At 42.9% G+C, this 19,428-nt stretch overlaps 1 protein-coding gene across 2 annotated transcripts in view; it reads left to right on the top strand.

Annotated features, from left to right (window-relative positions):
- Positions 1-9,040: 9,040 nt before the first annotated feature.
- RHEX (regulator of hemoglobinization and erythroid cell expansion) overlaps positions 9,041-19,428 on the top strand; it is a 17,574-nt gene continuing 7,186 nt past the window's right edge. Inside the window, exon 1 of one of the 2 annotated variants that reach the window (XM_024751093.1) lies at positions 9,041-9,376. The gene's annotated coding sequence lies outside the window, so the exon portion shown is untranslated. The remainder of the gene's footprint in view (positions 9,377-19,428) is intronic. The other variant, XM_024751095.1, reaches the window with a different exon arrangement.

Genomic DNA, 19,428 nt, shown 5'->3' with positions numbered 1-19,428 from the left:
TCCTGGACACGTGCCGCGGAGCAACTAAGCCCGTGCACCACAACTACTGAGCCTGTGCTCTAGAGCCAGCGAGCCCCAACTACTGAGCCCACGTGCCCCAACTACTGAAGCCCGTGCACCTAGAGCCTGTGTTCTGCAACAAGAGAAGCCACTGCAGTGAGAAGCCTGTGTACCACAACAAAGAGTAGCCCCGCTTGCCACAACTAGAGAAAGCCCGCACGCAGCAACAAAGACCCAATGCAGCCAAAAATTAAAAAAAAAAAAATCCTAAATAAAACATGCATTAAACACCACCATATTCTAGACCCTGGGAATACAGCAGTGAATCCAACAGACAAAACCTTATTCTCATGGAGCTTACCTTCTAGGAGGGGGGCAGTGAACAAATAAACAAGAAAGTACACAGACTGTCACATGGTAGCATGTGCTATGGACCAAAATAAAGCAAGTTCTGGAAGGTAGGGAAACACCGGGTGGGAGTGGGTTGCTATTTTGTATTAGATGGTCAGGTACAGGCTTGCTGACATTTGACCTGAAGACAGTGAGAAAGTGAGACCTGAGGATAAATGGGGAAGAGCATGTCAGGCAGAAGGGACAGCAAGTGCAAAGGCCCTGAGGTGGAAGCATACTTTACATGGTCAAAGAATATCAAGGATGTTAGTGTGTCTGGAGTTGGCTGGGGTGGGGGTGGGGGCAGTATGGGGAGATGAGGTGTGTGCAACAAATCAGCACCTGAGTTTGGGAATCAGTGGTCTGAGGCAGTGTTTCCCACAGCACACTCCATGCAGTGGGAGTACAGGGACCCCTGGTCCTTTGGGGATCATGCCTCTGGCTGCACCACTCTCTCTACTCCCACTGCTCACATTTGTTAATCTCCAGATATTCTCCTCATTTACAGGGGACTCCTGGTCTCCGCTCCACCCTAATCCTGTCATCACTCAAGGTTATTTCGTGGCAGTGTAGATGATCCTCCCTACCTTTGAGCTTAAAGTGTCCCAAAGTGTGTTCTTCCAGTTATGAGAGATGTTAACGGATGTTGGGATGTAGAGAGTAGGTGAGATCTATGACCAGATAAGTTTGGGAAATGATGAATAAGTAAAGAGTAATGGAGAAAAATAAATTTTCATTTAAAACCAAACATGATAGAAGCCACTTCTGTCTTCGAAGGAGGGTATGCCATACTGGTTCACATCAGTAAGAAAACACATTCTTTATGGCTCCTTCCACTCATAGAGACTGGAGAGGGGAGGAGGAAGTAAAAAGGAAACACAAAGATTTCTAAGCCTCTGCCCTCTTTTCTGTTGATACTGGGCAAGTCCAAGGGCAGAGAGCCCTTTGTTATAGCACAGATGTAGGGTGACCACACACCCTGGTTTGTTGGGGACTTTCCTGGTATACAACTGTTGTCCCAGATAAACTATTATTAGGTCCACTTTCATTCTCAAAAGTGTCATAGTTTGGGTGATAAATTATGTGGTCACCCATTAACAAGGCTTTGAAAGTGCAAAAGCAAGTCCAAGGCCAATAAGGAGTGGAGAGCAAAGCTGTTTTGTACAATAAAGTGAGAATAGAGTTGGGGTGGGGGTGGAGGAGGCTGCTGGGGAGACAACAAGGACATTTTTGAGGGAAAAGGGGGCTAAAATCATGTAAAAGATTTCCACCACCACAAACCTCAGTAAAGCCCGCTGAACACACCAAGGTCTGGTGTGGGTATTTTGGGGAAGGGGACATCATGGACAAGGGACTGAAATCCACATCTTGGTCAGCATAGGGCAGAAATAAGAGAGAAGTGGTAAGAGGCGCAATCTGAATGAGTTGGACAATTCAGGGGGAGGATGAACTCAGAGCTGGAAGCAAACACAAGCACACAAACCCTCTGAAAATTCTCAGAAATCTCAGGGAGGGCACCAGAGTTTCCAAAGAACTTACAATTGGGATATTAACAATGGTACTTAAATGGATACTTTGGCCTCAGCATATATCTGTGTTGAAAAATTTAAACAGGTTTCTTTATGGCGAGACTTCTCAGAGCCTCCGATAGGTAATGTACTTTATGAATAGTATTCTTTAAACTCCCTCTTGTTTTCTTAGGGAGCATTCCATAGGACAGGAAGTAATCCTTGTAATGCCCTGTGGGAAGAGCTTGTTTACGGGGACACCTGCCCAGGCGGGACTGTCACAGGGAGACCCCAGTCTAACTCTGCATCTGATTCTAACCAAGGAGGGTGCAGAATAGTCATTATTAGTCTTTTATGTGGCAAATGGGGTAGCTGTGCCCAGTCTGAAGCAAGGACACCCCCTCTTCCAGCTTTGATCTGTACCCAACAGCCCACAGTTTTTAGTTAGGCAGCCAGAGACATCTCTCTGGGGCAGTAGCTCTCAGCTGGGAGCAATTTTGCTCCCTTTCCCAGATATCTGAAAATATCTGGAGACATTTTTTTTTTTTTTTTTCGGTACCCGGGCCTCTCACTGCTGTGGCCTCTCCCGTTGCGGAGCACAGGCTCCGGACGCGCAGGCTCAGCGGCCATGGCTCACGGGCCCAGCCGCTCCGCGGCATGTGGGATCTTCCCGGACCGGGGCACGAACCCGCGTCCCCTGCATCAGCAGGCGGACTCTCAACAACTGCGCCACCAGGGAAGCCCCTGGAGACATTTTGGATTGTCACAATGGAGTGGTGTGTGTGTGTGTACGCGCGCTACTGGCATATAGGGGGTAGAGGCTAGGGATGGTGTTAAACATCCTACAATGCACTGGAAAGCCCCTCCACAAAATAGAATTATCCTGCACAAAATGCTGCTGTCGAGAAGCCCTGCTCTAGGCTCTTCCTGGAGCTCATGCTTCGATACATAGCTAAGATGAAGATGTTGCGGCAGACTCTCCATGCCCCAAGCTTGGCACCCACAGTGATTTCAGCAGAAGTAAAATGAGCACTAAATAATGATTTCAAAATCTCAGCAACTAGAAGGATGGATGAGCAACCATCTCGATTTGCCCTGGACTGTCCTAGTTTTAGCACTGAGAGCGTTGAGTATTAGTATTGATGGGTTCCAGAAAACCCCTCAGGTCTGGGCTGCTAGCAGCTAGGACTCTCCACTTCTGAATTTAACCTTTGTGGTTTTAGAGCAAACAGCTGCCCTTCTCAGTTAGGATGGGAGAATTCTGGGCCTTTACAGCTAAAGCAGAGGGCAAGTGAGTTATACACTCCGAGGAGGCCCAGGTCTTGGGCACTAAGACAAATCCCTCCAGCTCACCTGCAGAAGAAGCTGTCCACAACCCACTGGCCTGGCGGATGTAGCTGTCCTCCTTTCCTTGGGAAATTCTGTTAAATAGGCTGAGGAGCTTCTAGACATTTGGCCATGTGGTGGTTGCTGTTTCTCTTGGGAAAACATAATTCTGCAATGTTCTGAACACCCTCAAAGAAATGTATCTGTTTTAACAAGGGCAGGGATTTGGAACGTAAAACGCTTTGCAAAGTCCTGAGAAAAATCTCTCTGTGTGACTGGAAATGATGTTCACTTGCTCCCTTAATGTTCCTTATTAGAGGATAGAAAAAGCCAGCTTCTTGGTGCCCAGCAGGGAGGAGTATTTCTGACAGTATTTGGAATTACTGGTGCATGGTAATAACAAAAAGCAGACTGCCTTTAGTTGGTTTTATTATTTTTTAAATCCACTGCAGACAATGCACCCCTTGAGCGCCTGCTTCCAGCATGGACAGCTCCCACTGCCCTCCACCCAATCCATGCACCACTCTCTTGTCAGCTATCAGCCTTGGCCCTTCACTTACCTTGTACAACTTTGGCAAGTTAACTAATTTCTTTAAGTTCAGATTTTCTCATCTGTAAAATGGAAATAATAAGTTCACAGATTATGGAAATAATCTGTGACTGCTTTGAAGATAGGCATTGTCTGATGATGTTATATGAAAATATTCTGTAAATTACAAGATGCTGTAGAAAAATGTGAAGAATTATTACCAACTGACATATGCCAATTGATCATGTTACAAGGAGATATTTCTCATGGATAGTTGAATGGACTGGAACAGCAGGACGATTTTGCCATCATTAGAAGGGCGTGGCCACTATCAGTAACTTTTTTTTTTTTTTTTGAGAACCTGCCTCAAGTACTATGCAGCAACATCTCATAAACAGGAACTCAACAAATAAATAAATCACGTGGTCCTTAATTTTTTACTTCCTTAAGAGCCGATGATCTAAGGGGAGTTAAAGCAGACACAAAAAACAGTGGAAAAAAAATTTGTGTGCAGGGCTTCCCTGGTGGCGCGGTGGTTGAGAGTCCGCCTGCCGATGCAGGGGACACGGGTTCGTGCCCCGGTCTGGGAAGATCCCACATGCCGCGGAGTGGCTGGGCCCGTGAGCCATGGCCGCTGAGCCTGCGCGTCTGGAGCCTGTGCTCCGCAACGGGAGAGGCCACAACAGTGAGAGGCCCGCGTACCGCAAAAACAAAACAAAAACAAAAACAAAAACAAACAAAAAAAAATTTGTGTGCAAAGAAGCCCAGCCCAGATAGAGAAAAGGATATACTGAATGTACAAAGGTCCAAACTTATGAAACTGATGAGTGTAGAGGGATGTCCCTCCTTCCAAAAGGATTCTTGTCTTTATAAGTGGGTGTATTTCAGGCTTTGTATAAATAGTGCCCTCCTCTAATACACTCTGGGCATAGATGTTAAAAACTTGATTTACTGAATTCACCAATGTTCCCTGGAAACACCTAGCTGGAGCAATCTTGACTGCACAAGGAAAGTGAGGGGACAGCCAGAGGTCCCAGTGAGTTAGAAGGATGTTCTTCGAGACTTGGCACCTGGGCGCTCCCACTCCACCTCCTGTGTCTTTGCCATGCCCTTGGGGTGTCCTTGGCAGGCTCCACCTGTCCCTCTGATATTGGAGCTCGTCGGGGCTCTCTCCTGGCCCTTTGCCTTCTCACTCTACTCCCAAAGGCTTTAGTGCTGTCTGCTTGCCGACGCCCCTGAAATCTACGTCTCCAACTGTAGACATCTGTAGACACACAACTAACTGCTTACTGGCCTTCACCTCTTGGGTGTATGACAGCAATAATAATGATAAATACTTTTGTAGCCGTAACCGTGTGTAAACACTTACATAGTCTTAACAGACATATTTTAAGTGCCTCACATATAACTCATATAAGCCTCACAGCAGCACTTGAGAAAGCTACTGTTATTCTTGTCTTCAAGAAATCAAGTCACAGAGAAGATAGGTAGCAGCAGAGTCAGTCTGGCTTCAGGGATCCCATCTTTAACCACTCTGTGGACTGGGTCCCTGTGTACTCACACTCAACACATCGGGCACAGAAAGCATGCTGCAGCTCCCCCATTGCCTTCTCCCTCCCCACTGGCCACCCACTGGCCCTATCTGAAAATCTATGAGTCACTTTGCCATTCTCTACCTCCCACTTCCATTCCAAGTAATTCGATCACCAAATCCTATCACTTCTACACCTTGCGTATTTTAAAAATCTGTTTAATTGCCTCTGTCTCTCCCTCTAATCTGTTCTCTACGCTGCAACAAGAGGTTCTTCAAAAAACAAACTCTGGGTGGCCATTATCAGTTAACGTTTCTTCAGCTTATCAACGCACCTTCAATGAGTTCCAGTTGTCCATTGGATAAATCCTAACTTCTTAGCAGGGCCCACAAGGCCCTCTGTGATCCCACCCATACACACCCCCTCAGCCTCATCACTCCTCACTGCCCTCCCGCTCTCTCCCCTTTATCTTGGCTGGCTCTCAGTTTTCCAAATGCACTAGTTCTTTCTCTCCCCACTGAGATTTTACTCATGCTCTTTCTTCTGCCTGTAGCCCTCCCCCAACTCCTTAGGTCAGAGCTGAGTCCTTCTCTGATCAAAGACTGTGATGAGCCCTTCTGCTATATGTTCCCTGACTCCCTTTAACTTTCCAGGAGACAGCATTCATCACACCTTAGTGTAATTTCTTGTCTGAAGTCTATGATCCCAATTGCATGGGGATAGGGATCAAGTCCATCTTCTTTACCTCTGGATCCCAAGTGCAGGACCAGGTGCATTGTCAACTATCAAGAAATATCTGTAACATGAATGAATGAATGGCAGAACAATTTGGAGGGAATAACATAGTGACCACAGTAGCAAAGCCCTTGCTATTTGATAAGATATCAGCTTTATTGAGGTAGAATTCACATACCATACAATTCACAATTCTATGGCTTTTAGTATATTTGTAGAGGTGTGCAACCATCATCACAATTTTAGAACACTTTCATCACCCCAGAAGAAACCCTGCGCTCATTAGCAGTCAGTCACCATTTCCTTCTGTTATTTTAAAAAGATAATAAAGCCTAGTATTTGTAGCGTGTTTCACGTGGGTTAACAGAGCCCACGTGGGCTCATTGAATCTTGAACAACTCTGTGAGGTGGGCATTTGACTGCATCTGTCAATGAGTTTTAACTTCAGTTTTTGGAGGAAGATCTTTTTTTTTTTTTTTTTTTTTACACGGTACGCGGGCCTCTCACTGCTGTGGCCTCTCCCGTTGCGGAGCACAGGCTCCGGACGCACAGGCTCAGCGGCCATGGCTCACGGGCCCAGCCGCTCTGCGGCATGTGGGATCTTCCCAGACCGGGGCATGAACCCGTGTCCCCTGCATTGGCAGGCGGACTCTCAACCACTGCGCCACCCGGGAAGCCCTCCTTAGTCTTCTTGACACACCGTTTTTCCCCCTTAAAAATGGGGAGAGATAACTGATTCTCCTGCAGAAAGTAGCTATGTTTTCCGTGAGGTGTTGCACCCCACGAATGTTGGAGGCATTGTGCAAGGGGAGAAGGGCTTGGGAGGGATGCAGTCTTATGAAATGTGTAGGGTGTGGGAAGTGAATGTGAGTTATCGACCTCCATCAGCCACTCCTTCTTCCACCAGGTGATAAGCTATCAGAAATAGCTTCCTGTTGACATTACAGATGTTATAGCTTCATTTAGGGCTGTCAGCTCAAAGCAGAGAGAGGAGGACCATATCACATCGGGCTAGGCAGATGGAGGCTTGGATGTGGACCTCCCAAGAGGCACCAGCAGGAATCCATTGACAGTGGCCTCTGGGAAGGAGCAGGCTAAGTGCTTTTGTGAGCAAATCATCATCTCATCTTCAGCAAGTGTTTGCATCTAGTTACGCAGTGTGTGAGATGCGGGCATACCCCAGGCATGTATAAATAACAGCACTTCAATTCATTCACTCACTTACACATGCCACAAACACTGCTTGAGCACCTACTAGATGCAGGCAGAGTTCTGGTAACAAGGGACACAGTAGAGTAAGACATAGACTCTCGATTTAGAGCAGAGTCGTGGATGATTGAATCAAAACTACTTGCAGTTGTCTATGGAGAAAATGTAGTCCAGAGAGGTCGAATGCCTTGGGGCTCCAGGTTCCTGAGGTCCAAGTCAAGTGGACTTTCTATTGTTGCAACACTGTCGTAGTGAGAGTACACACATGGAGGACCCCAAATATGTCATGCTCAAAACTCCTTAACAACTACATGATATTGTGAGCCTTGAAGAGGCATCACGGAAGGTTCTAGTCCAAGAGTGGTCTACACAGAAGAGCAGAGCAGTGTGAATGATACACAACCCTGGCTGCTGCAGTATCTACCCCGTGTTCAGGTAAAAGGGTAATCAAGGTATTGGGTCAACATTCTTGGCTTGATTCCTGTAGGTTAACTGTAGCTAGAGTTAATAACTGAGAGAGGGGCTTCCCTGGTGGCATAGTGGTTGGGAGTCCACCTGCCGATGCAGGGGACACGGGTTCGTGCCCTGGTCTGGGAAGATCCCACATGCCGTGGAGTGGCTGGGCCCGTGAGCCATGGCTGCTGGGCCTGTGCCTCCGGAGCCTGTGCTCCGCAATGGGAGGGACCACAACAGTGAGAGGCCCACGTACCGCAAAAAAAAAAACCCCCAAAAAAAAAACTGAGAGACTCTGGCAGAGTCAGGAGCAGCGAGGTGTATGTTGACAGTGTAAGGATGAACCTGGAGGGTGCTGAAAACCCAGTTAGGAAATCATTCTGTAGAGCTTCCAGGATCCCCATGCATTCCTAAACTTTGAGTAAGGATGGCGCTTCCTGTTCTTAACATAGCTCTGCAAAGGAAAGAAGACTGTAGCTATAGACATATTTCCTCAGCGAACTGATAATACATTGCGGGTCGGAAAACACTGAGCAGCACTCAGCCCAAGGGGTGGATTTCTAACTTTAATTTAGAGAATAAAAATGTAAATAGCTACCACTTGTTGTGTACCAGAGAAAGGAGCTTCTGTTAAGTGTTTTGCCTATTTATTTGTATCATTTAACTTTAAAAAGCCTTATGAGATTTTTAAAAATTAGACATTTATTATTAACCTATGAAAAGACTGAGAACCAGAGAGGTTAAGTAACTTATCCCAAGTCAACCAGCTACCAAGTAGTACAGCCAGCTTTCAAACCTGAATATATCTGACTTGGAAGCCATTATTCTATATTGGTTATCTTGTTGCGAGCAGGGAGGTGACATCACAGAGGCCTATAAAGTACTGTTTTCTTTGTTTTATCTCAGGATCATTTTATACTCCTCCTGTTCTTTTTCACTCCCAAATTTAGGTTGTGGGGGTTTAGCCTGAGACACCCCCCAAAAGCCTGCAATTGACCTTCCTTCCCTTCCTTGGCACTGTCATACAAACTGCAACAGCCGTCTGAGGGCGGCCTCATTCAATGTTTAACGGTGAAGAAGTCCTTAAAAAATTATCCTTATCAGTTGCCGTACGTCCCATATACACACTCATAATAATCTATGGTCGTATCACACACAGATTCAGAGATGAGGTGAGCTGGACGGGACCTTTGCTAATATGTAGAGACCCACTTCTTCATTTTACAAAGGAAGGTCATGAGTCCACTGGTGGGAAAGTGATTTGTCTGAGCTCATATGGCAAGTTAGTGCCAGAGCCGGGACTTGAACCCAGGCCTCTTGACTTCTCCTCCAGGGCTCTTTCCGCTCTACTGGGACGTGTGCATATCTGTGGAATTTAAACATTTGTTCACATGGAGGGAAAGAGACTACTAACCTCCATCGACGTAAACTGTCTGCATGGAGCAGTAGGGTAGAGCCCTGCCAAGAGAGACAGGAGGTGTTGTCTGTTGCTTCACCCCGCTCTACAAAACTGAGCTAGATTAATATCTTCTGAGCAGCATGCCCTCACCCTGCTGAAAATGATGAAACATTGGCGACTGACCTCCAGTGACTGAGAAGCTTCCGGGTGGGGCTGGGGGTTGGTGAGGGAGATGTTTCCATCAGGACATTGCTGAAACACAGGCTGGGATCAGAACTTTCTCATGGTCCTGGGGGTAAGTATTGTCTGGGCACGTAGGACTTTATATTAGTTTGAGGAGTGTGTGTCTGTTTGTGAACACGTATGTGTAGAAGTTTCAGAGGAGGTTCTCTGTTTATGTGTTAGAATGCCAGGGTGTGGAATTCAATTGCCATTGGCTTGGAGTGAACTTAAGGTTTGCCAGTGTGCACTTTATGGACATTAGTCTCTTGCTCCTGAGACCTGAGATCTGTCTTCAGTAGCAGCAGTGTCCTTCAGGGCTCTGGCTAGAAGGTAAATAAACTTTGGATGCAGACAGAACCAGATCCAAAGAACTTTGCTAAACGTTTGTAATCCTCAGTTTCCTCATCTGTAAAATGGGTATAAAACCAGCCACCCGGGCTTCCCTGGTGGCGCAGTGGTTTAGAGTCCGCCTGCCGATGCAGGGGACACGGGTTCGTGCCCCGGTCTGGGAAGATCCCACATGCCGCAGAGCGGCTGGGCCCGTGAGCCATGGCTGCTGAGCCTGCGCGTCCGGAGCCTGTGCTCCGCAACGGGAGAGGCCACAACAGTGAGAGGCCCACCTACCGCAAAAAAAAAAAAAAAAACCAGCCACCTTTCAGTGTTGCTATGAGGATTACAGAAAATATACATTTAGTGCCCACTCCAGTACTCCATCAATAGTAGCTATAAATTATTTACTCTTTTAAAGTCAACTGGGAACCAGATCCCAGAGAATATCTCCCTGCGGGAGTTTTTCCCTTAAGATTCATTCTGAGCTACAAAGAACTGGGATGTGTGGAGGGAAGGGAACCAGCCTGGCAGTTTAAAAATGTTATGTCAAAAAAAAAAAGCCAGGCAAACATCTGGGCAAGGAAAAGCCAACAACAACAACAGCAAAATATAATAGCTGACTCTAACATAGAGCTTACTATGTCCCAGGAACTGTTAAGAGCATCACGTAGATTAATTCATTTAATCCTCACAACAACTCTGAAAATATAGGCGCTGTTCATAGCTTCTCTTTATGATTGAGGAAACTGAGGCACAAAGGTGTTGAGTGACTTGACTGAAGTCAGTGACAGAAAACTCTTCTAGAATACTTTAGCATAGAAGAGTGTTCTTAGAGCAGGCTTCTCTCCATTGTCCCTGCAGCCTGGGAGCTCAGAAGTGTAGACCAGGCACTCAAGGAAGACTTGGTTATTGGTCGACTCTGCTCTTGTTCGAGGCACTGACCCTGTGTGGGCTTCGGCAACCCTACTCAGTACAATGCCTTGAGTAGGATCAGCTGTGTAATCAGCAGGGCCCCGTGCAAATGGACATCTTGGACCCCTTTTAAAAAATTATTGAGAATTTAAAGATGGCAACAGCAGAGCACTAAACCCATCGTGGGGTCCTTCTGAGCATGAGGTCCTACTGGACTCCACAGGAGACATGCCCATGGCCCTGAGACCCAGTAATGAGGCAGGAACAGTGCTGGAAAGTTCCATGGTCTCACTTACTCCTCTTGACAAATTATGTGAGGGAGACCTTTGGCTTTCTAATTAACAGAGGAGAAAATTGAGACTCAGGGACATCAAGTGCCCCCCATCAAGCTTAAACAGTGTTTATTATGTGCAAACTGATTGAACTGCGATGAGTACAGAATGTTACAAAGTGCTTTCCCCCACACGTTGTCTCTAAATATTGTGCCAGGAATTGTGGAGCTAAAGTATGGACTAGACATGGTCCCAGCCACCAAAAGGGCTCACAAACTGAGCATAATCTGAGGAAGGTGTTTAGTTTCTCTAAAATTTAATTGGTCAATTCTATAAAATTTAGTTGGCCCCTCCAATTCACCTGGAGCTTTGTAGAACTAGCAAAATGACTCCTGAAGTTGCTTGCAATTCTTTGTCCTGCTGATTTAGTCTCGGTACTAAGTTTCATTCATCTCAGGTAATTGTAAAAATGCTTTCCCCCAAATCATCAAGTTGCATTCATCTCAAGTACTTTCTTGCAAAAAATGCTTTCCATCAAATTACTAGTTAGAGATTTTGGATGACTTATTTTCCCTCCTAAAAAATTGGCTGTGCCTGCACCTATTAATCTGTGTGACTGGAAATGTGGCTTAGCTGGTTGAGATTCAAAGTTGCTATTTCTGGTTAATTTGAGTCTTATCCTTTATGTCATTTTAGACTCATGGAATTCTCATGGAACAACAAAATGTCAGAACTAAATCTATTTATCTCACCCCTTTCAGTTTCTAGACAGGGAAACTGAGACTCAGAGAGAGGAAGCAAGGTGTCCAAGGTGGCTGACTTTAGAAAGTTGCCGAGCTGGAATGTTGATCCAGGTTCTCATTTTATAGTCCAGATGCGTCCCAACTGCCTGGGGTGAGGCCCCTGCAATGGTGACCAGAGCTGAAGGAAATCCAGAGACAATTTCTCTGATACCCAGGACAGAGGTGACGCCCTAACCCTCTGTTGTCCTCTTCTCCGTGGTGTTTGTCAGATGCGATTTCCTTCCTTTTCACAGCTAGGTACTTGGACCTTCTCTGTCTCCTGGTGCGTGGACATGGTGACAGTCATAGGAGCAGGGACTGTTTAGGACCAAGGACCTCCCAGGACCATATAGCTTTGTTTATGGGTTGCTTATACCTCCCACCTGAAAATCATGTGTGAGCCCCTGTGGAAATGGGTGCATTTATATAGGTAAGACAATTTGGGGTTGAACGTTCTGTTCTGGTGTGAGGATCACCCCTGTTGTGCACCTATATATGCCAGGCACTCGACTAAGCTTCTTAAATGCTATGTGCAGTGTGGCGAAGGCTCTCGCTCCAAACAGCCTGGGTTTGAATTCTTTCTCCTGCATGGCGGATTAGAGCCTGGTTTTCTCATATGTAAAATGGGGACAGCAATATTATCTACCACATAAGCAATTTTGAGGCTTAAATGAGATAATTTATGCAAAATGTTTTGCATGATGCTGGCATAAAGTAAGCAAAAAATATGTGTGAGTTAAAAAAATGAAACAGGTGACGTCCTCATTTTTCCCATAAAACACTGGGGCCTGACAAGAGAAAGCAAGTCACAGCTAAGGAAGGCCGGAGTTGGAATCCCCAGCCCAGTTCACCTGGCCACTAAGTCCCTGTTCCTCACCATTTTCCTGCCCTTACTTGTAAGGTTGCCTGGCAGCATACTCAGCTTTCTCCCAAATCATCTTATTCCCATGTGGTCAAATCTATAGTGAACTTTGTTGAAGACAATTAATTCCGCTAAAACTGTCCCCTACAGCCAGGGTCGGCAGACACCTTTAGCTGGAGTGCTGTGCTCCCCACTCTCCACCCAACCATCACCCTGTGTTCTTCGAATAATACCCGCTCAGTGAATCCTCTCTGAATATTCTATTGCATGGGGATCTCTTTTTTTTTTTTTAAACATCTTTATTGGGGTATAATTGCTTTACAATGGTGTGTTAGTTTCTGCTTTATAACAAAGTGAATCAGCTATACATATACATATGTTCCCATATGTCTTCCCTCTTGCATCTCCCTCCCTCCCACTCTCCCCATCCCACCCCTCCAGGCTGTCACAAAGCACCGAGCTAATATCCCTGTGCCTTGCGGCTGCTTCGCATGGGGATCTCTTTTTCCTCTAAAACATTACGTACTATTGATAACACGCCTTCTGACAATTCATCATGCTTTGTTGTGGCATCTCTTGTATTTTTTGATTTTTTTTACACATTAATGTCTTGATTTTCCAAGAACAACATGAACTCTTGGAAGTTCAGGTAGCGTTCTCTCCTTTGTGGCCATCAGGGTATTTCACCCAGGACCACACACAGAGACCACTCAATAAATATTTGATTGACTGAAATTCAGGCATTTAGCTGATTATCTCAATGTTATATTAATATGGTGAGATAGAATTTAGATGTAAATAAAATGTTTATGTAGATAAATTTGGTCTCATGCTAATTTAAGCTACTCAGAAATTCTAGACTTGTTTCCATACTCTTAAAATATTTTCCTGATTGGAAAAAATCATCCAGAACATTTCAGTACCTAGTTTTGTTAACATTTAGGTATATTTTCTTCCATTTCCCTGTTTTGAAAATAGATTCCCCAATTTAATTTTCATAAATGTATTTTCATGAGAAAATTTATATTTGATACGCAAAATAATGATCAATGAGTTATTCTGGATTTGATTAACTGAATCAGACGAATTGAGGGGTGGGGGTTATTAAGCTAATAGACAAAAAAATTTTAATGACCCAGAGATTTTTTTTTCTTTGCAAATATTCATTATTTTTATATTTACATTTTACAGGGCTGTGATCATATTGTATATTGTATACTGTATATATATAATGTATATATATATATACACTGATAAAGTACAAGCTAAATATAACTGTCTTGTACTTTTTCACAGAAGACTCCTTCCTTAGATTAATTTTTCCTAAACATAATTTTAAGTGTATAATATTCCATCCTATACCTTTGCCCTAATTTATTTAATCTTTGTTTTTCAATCAGATTGTTTTCCATTTTTCACTTTTATAATCCACAGTGGGTAGAACTACCTTGCAATAACACCTTTGATCTCATTCCAAATTGTTTGTTGAATTGTCTGTTCTCGCCTTTTACCAATTTATCATTTGGGGAGTGCTAGGATTTTTCTTAACAATTTTTGTAACAGCAAAACGTAAAATCTTTTAAAATTGTGTTGCGCATACTTTCTCTAGTTTTTTTGTCTGTTTGCCTTTAAATTTTATTTTAACATATTAAGTTTTAATATTATAGAACCAAATCTATTTTTCTTGTATTGTTTTGTGATTTCTTCTGTTGCACATAAACTGAGAAAGTTTTCTCTCATCTGGGGATTTAATAAATATTATTGAATATGTGAATATCCGATCCTATTTCGTTCTGATTTTAATGTCTCAATTTAAAAATATTTACCTCCTTAATCCCTTTGGAATTTATTTTGTCATATCGTGTCTGAATCGAAGATATTTTCTTTTTCCCTATAGGTAGCTAATTCATTATCCTGTGTGCAAAATTTCTTAAATAACCCTTTCCTTTCCTCCCCCTGCTTCGTGAACCACTTTTATAATATATATGTTATACGTAGTTATATTTTACAAGTCTACACTACTTTTAAAAAGTGGTATGTCTGGAACCCACTTTGTCACAATTCCTTTTCAAACAAGTTTCAACCCTTCTGGATTGTTATTATTTTTTCCCCAGATAAATTTTTGAATAATTTTGAGGTGTAGAAAATTCTTATTCTAATTTTGACTGGAATTATATTGGACCAATAAATCAATTTCAAAGTGATTTATATTTAGTCTTTTAGCTTCCCAATCTGAAACCCATGAGATGTCTTTCTTTCAAAGACTTTTTAAAAGTCTTTTAGATTTCTCAGTGAATTTCTAAAATTTTCTTCAAAATAATTCTTATATTTAAAATTATTCTTAGATATATATGTTGCGATGTTTGCTAAGGTTCCTGGCTCCCCCTGTCCCCAATTCCATTTTCTAACTGGCTGTTGCTATAGTAATAGCAATATTATTGCTACTAATGGCAATAATTACCAGCAAAGAATGGCTGGTAATTTTAGAATATTTATCATGCCCTCAGGGCTTTCTTGAGCAGTCTCATTAATTTCACTAGTTTTTCAATTGCTTCTTTTGGGATTTCTAGGTATAAAATCACATCTTTTGCAAATAAGAATAAACTTGACTTTTCCTTGCTCCATTGCATCAGTTATTGGCTGAGGCTCCAGCACCAGCCTGTCTGGGCACAAAGCCTCATGAACTCTTCTCATTATCTTGGCCAAAGTACTTCTCTGTGTCTGAGTTTTGTCCTCTGTAAAATGGAAATAATAATAGTACCTACCTCCTAAGGTGGTTGTGAGAATCAGATGAATTAATACATGTGAAAGTACGCAGAGAACATGGTCAATAAATATTCAGTATTATTATTATAGGTTGGAGAAACTTCCAGCTTCATTTAAAATATTTGATTTATCCATGTTGTATTTATAGTATATAAAAGGCAGCTCCTTGTAATGATTGAGGGTTAGACTTTTGAGTCAAGATGGGCTTGAGTTTAAAACTTGACTCTTGGGGCTTCCCTGGTGGCGCAGTGGTTGAGAGTCTGCCTGCCAGTGCAGGGGACAGAGTTTTGAGCCCTGGTCTGGGAAGCTCCCACATGCTGCGGAGCAACTAGGCCCGTGAGCCACAACTGCTGAGCCTGCGCGTCTAGAGCCGGTGCTCCGCAACGCAAGAGGCCGCGACAGTGAGAGGCCCGCACACTGCGATGAGGAGCGGCCCCCACTTGCTACAACTAGAGAAAGCCCTTGCACAGAAACGAAGACCGAGCACAGACAAAACTGAAATAAATTAATTAAAAAAACAAAAAAAACAACCAAAAAACTTGACTCTTCCAGTGCGGGGACCAGGGCAAATTGGTCAACCTCTCCAAGCCTTGGTGTCCTCATTTAGGAAATGGCAATAATATCTGTTCTTGTAGAGCAAGAAGATAAATAAACCACATGGCAAATACTCAACGTTAGCTTTTATTATTGTAATAATTAATTTCCTGTATATCCCTGGAGTAACTTATTTTAATTTTTAAAAAATCTTTTATTGGACTATAGTTGATTTACAACGTTGTGTTAGTTTCAGTTGTAGAGCAAAATGAATCAGCTATACATATACATATATCCACTCTTTTTTAGACTCTTTCCTCACATAGGTCATTACAGAGTATTGAGCAGAGTTCCCTGTGCTATACAATAGGTCCTTATTAATTATCTATTTTATATATAATAGTGTGGATGTGTCAATCCCAATCTCCCAGTTTATCCTTCCCCGCCCCGTCCCATTCCCCACCAGTAACCATAAGTTTGTTTACTACATCTGTGACTCTATTTGTTTTGTAACTAAGTTTATTTGTACCTTTTTGTTTTTTTAGATTCCACACATAAGTGATATTCTATGATATTTGTCTTTCTCTGCCTGACTTTCTTCACTCAGTATGACAATCTCTAGGTCCATCTATGTTACTGAGAATGGCATTATTTCATTCTTTTTTATGGCTGAGTAACATTCCATTGTATATATATATACCACATCTTCTTTATCCATTCCTGTCGATGGACATTTAGGTTGATTCCATGTCCTGGCTATTGTAAATAGTGCTGCAGTGAACATTGGGGTGCATGTATCTTTTCAAATTATGGTTTTCTCTGGGTATATGCCCAGGAGTGGGATTGCTGGATGATATGGTAGTTCTATTTTTAGTTTTTCAAGGAACTTCCATACTGTTCTCCCTATTGGCTGTACCAATTTACACTCCCACCAACAGTGTAGAAGGGTTCCCTTTTTCCACACCCTCTCCAGTGTTTATTGTTTGTAGATTTTTTGATGATGGCCTTTCTGAGCCATGTGAGGTGATACCTCATTGCAGTTTTGATTTGCATTTCTCTAATAATTAGTGATGTTTTCATGTGCTTTTTGGCCATCTGTATGTCTTCTTTGGAGAATTGTCTATTTAGATCTTCCACCCATTTTTTGATTGGGTTGTTTGTTTTTTTGATATTGAGCTGCATGAGCTATTTGTATATTTTGGAGATTAACCCTTTGTCAGTTGCTTCACTTGCAAATATTTTCTCCCATTCTCAGGTTTGTCTTTTCATTTTGTTTATGGTTTCCTTTGTTATGCAAAAGCTTTTAAGTTTAATTAGGTCCCATTTGCTTATTTTTGTTTTTATTTTCATTACTTTAGGAGGTGGATTAAAAAATATTTTGCTGCGTTTTATGTCAAAGTGTGTTCTGCCTATGTTCTCCTCTAAGAGTTTTATAGTATCTGGCCTTACATTTAGGTCTTTAATCCATTTTGAGTTTATTTTTGTGTATGGTGTTAGGGAGTGTTTTAATTTCATTCTTTTACATGTGGCTGTCCAGTTTTCCCAGCACCACTTATTGAAGAGACTGTCTTTTCTCCATGTACGTTCTTGCCTCCTATGTCATAGATCAGGTGACCATAGGTGCGTGGGTTTATCTCTGGACTTTCTATCCTGTTCCATTGATCTATATTTCTGTTTTTGTGCCAGTAGCATACTGTTTTGATTATTGTAGCTTTGTATTATAGTCTGAAGTCAGGGAGCCTGAGTCCCCTGGAGTAACTTTTGATATAATATTATGTATTTACCTCTGTATTCATAAGTGAGATGAGCCTGGAGAGTTTTCCTTTTTTTTTTTTTTTTTGGTGCCCTGTGTTCTTTAAAAATTTCAAATAACTCATTTGTAAAACTATCTGGACACAAATTTTGAGTACATAGTTTTTTTTGTGTGTGTGTGTGTGTTACGCAGGCCTCTCACTGTTGTGGTCTCTCCTGTTGCGGAGCACACGCTCCGGACCCGCAGGCTCAGCGGCCATGGCTCACGGGCCTAGCCGCTCCGCGGCATGTGGGATCTTCCCGGACTGGGGCACAAACCCGTGTCCCCTGCATCGGCAGGTGGACTCTCAACCACTGCGCCACCAGGGAAGCCCTGAGTACATAGTTTTTATAATGCTTTTAATTTCTAAATAATAATAGCTGCCATTTATAGGATGCTTATTACTTTGTGACAGAAGCTAGAATAGCTGCTTCTCCTACTGCATCTTATTTCATTCACAGAAGTAGGTATCATTTATATTCATCTATCTAATCCTGAGAATTAGTTATTATTGCTCTCATCTTACAGACAAGAAAACAGAGGCTTTGAGAGCTTAAATAAGTAGACCCAACTCATACAGAGGATGAGCTGGGATGTGAACCCAAGCTGTCTGACTCCAAGTTCTCTGCCCCTAGCAGCTAGAGGGGAGCTGAACTTGGATCCCAAATTGTTTTCTTGTTATTTTGCTTTGGCTTTAGTCTGTTTATGTTTTCTGTGCCTTATGGAGTCCATATTGCTAATTATATTTTTCTAGGAAATCAATAATTTTATTGATGTTTCACAAAAAGAAAATCTCAGGAGTCTCACAGTTTTTGACCTTCTCTGTTTCTGTGGTTATAGTCATTATTAGTTTGGTGTATTTATGTTTCCTCCTTTTCTTGATTCTTCAAAACTGCATATTCAATTAGGGGAGAAAAGTCTAGCAATATGAAAGAGGCTGGATGATATTATAAAATGGAAAGAAGTATTCTTTTCTTTCAAAATATTCCATTTCCATCCAGCTATGCTTCCCTTTCCCCTCCTCCAGTCTTTAAAGAACAGAATGCTGAGGGCTAGAAAGAGCCTTAGGAGTACTGTCAAGTGCTGGGCCTAGAAAGGACTTCTACCTGTCCCAGGTCACACAGTTGGCAAGTGACAGACCCAGGAGGAGGAGCCTGGCTCTCATCTCCCTGTCTTGTTCTCTTATAGCTCAAATTCTTCATTTTAAAGACAATAAGCTAATGAATGCTGCCAAAAAATCTTTTTAAACACTTCATTAAAAATATCTTTAAAGCTACTTAATTTTGAAAGATTGATCAAGTCAGCTTAGCAATATTGATTAGGATTACTTATTCCATATGATTTTCACATAAATCATCTTCTCTTGTGCACTCTTTCCAGAATATATCTAACCAAAGAAAGCAGGCTTCAGACAGGAAAAGGTGTGTTTTTATTATTTCACCTCTTTTGTTATGCTGTACCTACTAGAAAGGCCACAAGAGAGCTCCTTTATCAGGAGAAGGGGAAACAAGAAAATGGAATTCAGCCCTATCTGGAAGGCTCAGGGTTTCCACCAGGTCTGAAGTAAACGGAAGAAATGTTCTTAGCCCTCTGCTCACGTGTGGTTTGGAGGCAGCTGGCAAGACACTGCATTAATGTGGGGCTGGGTATCCATACCTGAAAGAGGGCAGGGCAGGACAGTCCCATCTTGATGATGGAATGAAGTGTACGAAACTCTCACATGGTCCAGACATTTTTTCTGATCATAGTTACATCAAATTGCTCATTTCCCGGTTGTTTGGTGTGTGTGTGTGTGTGTGTGTGTGTGTGTGTGTGTGTGTGTGTGTGTGTGTGTGTGTGTGTGTGCGCGCACATATACACACGTGTGTCTGCTGT

Source organism: Neophocaena asiaeorientalis, unplaced genomic scaffold (genome assembly GCF_003031525.2).
Source record: "Neophocaena asiaeorientalis asiaeorientalis breed wild unplaced genomic scaffold, Neophocaena_asiaeorientalis_V1.1 scaffold67, whole genome shotgun sequence".
Lineage (NCBI taxonomy): Eukaryota > Metazoa > Chordata > Mammalia > Artiodactyla > Phocoenidae > Neophocaena > Neophocaena asiaeorientalis.
This window is presented reverse-complemented; position numbering and strand designations above follow the sequence as displayed.